Below are 4009 nucleotides of genomic sequence, written 5' to 3'. Positions count from 1 at the left end.
TAGTGGGGGCGAAGTCCAAAGGCCGGCTGGACGCACCCGTAGGCGGGCCCCTCATGAGCCAGGACTCCGCCTTCCTGACTCCACCGTAGCTTTACCCTTACGGGAAATAGGGCCTCCCGATGGTACGGGGAACCCCGACTTCAATACTGGCCCTTCTCTACCAGTGACCTATATAACTGGAAAACCCAGAATGCCCGATTTTCTGACAACCCTAAAGATTTAATAAGTCTCTTAGACAGTGTTATGTTTACCCACCAACCCACCTGGGATGATTGTCAGCAGCTCCTCCGATCCTGTTCACCACCGAGGAGCGAGAAAGAATTCAATTGGAAGCAAGAAAGCTGGTTCCTGGAGATGACGGCCAACCCACTGCTAACCTTGATCTCATTAATGCAGCTTTTCCCTTGACCCGACCCCCACAGGATGGCTGGGACCACAACACGGCAGAAGGTAGGGGACGGCTGCGCATTTATCGCCAGACTCTAATGGGGGTCTCCGGGCTGCTGCACGCAAGCCCACTATTTGGCAAAAGTGTATTCAGTAATACAAGGTAAGACAGAGAGCCCTGCCACTTCTACATTGTGCATATAGACCCCAAAGCTCAGGACAGGTAGAAAGAATGAATAGAACCCTAAAAGAGACCCTAACCAAATTGACCATGGAGACTGGCGCTAATGGGTAGTCTTACTCCTCTACGCTCTGTTCAGGGTGCGGAACTCCCTTACAAACTGGGATTAACCCCCTTTGAAATCATGTATGGAGTGCCCCCCCCCATAATTCCCAACCTACAGTCTAATGTGTTAACTGAATTTGATGATCATAAACTTCTTATTTCCCTGAGGGAACTCCAGCGCACCCACCAGAAAGTTTGGCCCAGATTGAGAGCCATTTATGAGAGCGGGCCCCCTCCTGAGCCGCATCACTACCGACCCGGAGATTGGGTATACGTGCGGAGACACAAGCAAGAGACCCTCCAACCACGGTGGAAGGGACCCTACATTGTGATCCTAACCACACCCACTGCTCTCAAAGTCGACGGGATTGCCACCTGGATCCATTACGCCCCGCCCGACCAGCTGATCCTTTGCGGTTCGAGAAGACTTCGTGCCGGAAGCCAACACCGCCTGGACAGTTGACCAGAGTAAGACCCATCCTTTAAAATTGACTCTGCGTCGAAAACCGGACCCCGAAAACCGGCTGAGACCAAAGGCCGGGTGTCCCATACCAAGACTGTTGCAGCAGCTCCTGACCCACAATGGAGGAACACACATTAGCGTGCTCCTGCTCACCTCCTACGGACTGATAAGTATTGCGAGCAACCCCCATATACCTATACTTTAATTGGGAGGTAAAACCCCATTATATTGACATGAAATTTGCCAGCCCTGTCCCAAGCAAACCCGTGCCTGTAACCTTATTCGTATCAAATTCCTAGAGGACGGAAAAAGGAGACGAGATGGATTACGGGACTAAATTGGGGAATTTACCTGTATCGGGGACCGCCTTACTTTGCAACTGTTATTCAGATAAGATTAAAAATAAAACCCAAAGCCTCACCAACACTACTAGGGCCAAACCAGTCAGTATGGCCCACAAGTAAGCCCAATACTACCCCGAGGTCCACAAATAAGGGTACTAATCCTCTGGCCACTCAGGTGGTCACTGTAACCGGGACTACTCAAGAAAACCCCAAAAATTCAAACCCATTCAAAGATGACCCTTATGGGTAATGATGAATACCATTATAAGGCCTTAAACCATACTAAACCAATGAAACAGAAGCTTGTTGGCTGTGCTATTCCACAAGCCTCCATTTTACGAGTCAGTAGCAATAGTAGGAAATATAGCACTGCGAACAACTCAGATGCTTGCAGTTGGGGACAGAGAAGACCCGGCCTCACACTACCAGTGCTTACGGGGAATGGGACATGTATAGGAACAGTGCCAACAAAATATAGCCACTTATGCATAAGTAACAGAAATATATTCAATACTTCAGAAAACTGGATTATTCCACCAATAAACTCATGGTGGCTTTGTTCTTATGCGGGATTAACCCCTTGTCTCTACAAGGATATGTTCAATCAGTCAGAATTCTGTGTAATGGTAATTGTGTTCCCAAAAATCATATACCACACAACTGAGTATGTAGACCAGATGGGATAGCACCCAAAAGAGTAACTAAGAGAGCACTCATTACTGCAGGGGCTCTAACACTAGCCACCATATTCGGACTCGGGGCCATCGGAACAGGGACAGGGATCTCGGCCTTAACTATACAAAACAAGGGATTTAGTATACTTAGAGAAGCGGTGACAAAGATATGGAAAGAATTGAAACTGCCATCACTTCGCTTGAAAGGTCCCTAACCTCCCCTCGGAAGTAGTTTTACAAAATAGGAGAGGATTAGACCTGCTGTTCCTACAGCAAGGTGGTCTCTGTGCAGCACTAGGAGAAGAGTGTTGTTTCTATGCTGACCACACAGGAATAGTAAGAGATTCTATGGCCAAGGTCCGAGAAGGGCTAAATAAACGAAAAAAGGAAAGAGAACAGGAGGCTGGATGGTTTGAATCCTGGTTCAGTGCATCCCCATGGTTAACTACCCTGCTCTCTACTTTACTCGGGCCTCTAGCCATCCTACTTCTCGCTCTCACATTAGGCCCTGCATCAAAACAAAATTATTAATTTTGTCCAAGACAGGTTCAATGCTGTACAATTAATGGTCTTACAAACTCAGTACCTACTGCTCGAGACATTACAAACAGAGGCTTAAAAGACCCAAGATTGGCTCTTTAGGCACAAGGAAAAGGGGGGAATGAAAGGAACAATCCAAATGACAGCCCTGCCTTAGTTTAAAGCTAAAGTTCTCTTTTCTGCTTATTATGGATCTTTGATAAGAAATACAATTGCTGAGAAGTCTGTTTTGCTTGCTGTTTGCTACGAGCATTGTGAGGCCTTCCTGAATGTAACCCGCTGTGTAGTAGAATGGGTTGTAAACCTTCCTAAATGTAGTCTGATATGTAATGGAATGAGTGATTATACATAAACTAACCGGCATTTCTCGCTTCTGTAAACCTGCTTGCTTAGCACATTCCCCACCTACCCTACCCCCTCCCCCTTCCCCCTTTTTTCCTCCCGCCACAAGTAACGGACAAAGCCTTCCCGCCAAAGGACAGACAAGGGACGCCCAATCAGAGAACAACAAATGTCCTTACTTTAAAATCAACTAATCAGGCCCCTCATAATTTGAAACCTCCCCTGTGCTATTTGTCTCTGTCTATAAAAACGCTGTACCAACCCTGATCGTGGCCTCTTGCGTCACCGGCGATGAGTGCGCAGAGGACCAGGTTCGAACCTGCAATAAACGACCCTTGCCGCTTGGCTTTGACTTACGACTCTGGTGGACTTTTGTGGGAGGTTTCGGAACTTCGGGCATTACAGGTCAACTCCCTTCTTAGATAATTCAAAGTTGAGGCTGCAAAGTGGCCTGTGTTTCTGATTGTATTCTCTTCTGACTGCTTTTACCTATGGGGAAAAAAAACGCAGAGCCAAGTTCTAGTAGTCATCCAGGTGAAGCCTGAATGACTGGGTTTTGTGGGAATTCCTACGTAAGCCACAGCAATTGCCTCCTTCCCATCTGGACAAAGCCATGTTACTTGGGCCTTTCCCTATGGGATTTGAAATCCTAGAAAAATTTTTTCAAGACAGCCTAATGATGAGGAATTACTCAATAACTGTTAAAAATGAATGACATGGAAGAAAGGTGGGCCAAGACTCATAGAACCATATTATACCACATTACATGTTGAACAACCTCTCTGCACTCCCAAATCCCATCTGGTATCCTATAAAACCAAGGGTTAGCTTGTAAGTTAGATTGGAATGAATTTGATTTTGGAATGTCTTTTCCTGATTCCTGTTTCTCTGAAGGAGTAACCAGGCTTTGATCTATGGCCGGTACCGCCCAAAGCTTGTGTAACACTGCTCCCTATGGAAAGAGAATCTTCTC

The 4009-nt window shown here is 46.6% G+C and overlaps 1 long non-coding RNA gene across 2 annotated transcripts; it reads right to left on the bottom strand.

Annotated features, from left to right (window-relative positions):
* Nucleotides 1-281: 281 nt before the first annotated feature.
* Nucleotides 282-2335, bottom strand: LOC115510648. 2 transcript variants are annotated; one of them, XR_003967788.1, is made up of 3 exons: nt 2155-2335; nt 689-690; nt 282-293 (listed from the first exon to the last, which is right to left on the bottom strand). It is a non-coding gene; the product is annotated as an uncharacterized LOC115510648 (long non-coding RNA). The 2 variants fall into 2 exon arrangements; XR_003967787.1 differs by having other exon boundaries at nt 2183-2335.
* Nucleotides 2336-4009: the final 1674 nt, after the last annotated feature.

Source organism: Lynx canadensis, chromosome A3, assembly GCF_007474595.2.
Source record: "Lynx canadensis isolate LIC74 chromosome A3, mLynCan4.pri.v2, whole genome shotgun sequence".
Classification (NCBI taxonomy): domain Eukaryota; kingdom Metazoa; phylum Chordata; class Mammalia; order Carnivora; family Felidae; genus Lynx; species Lynx canadensis.
This window is presented reverse-complemented; position numbering and strand designations above follow the sequence as displayed.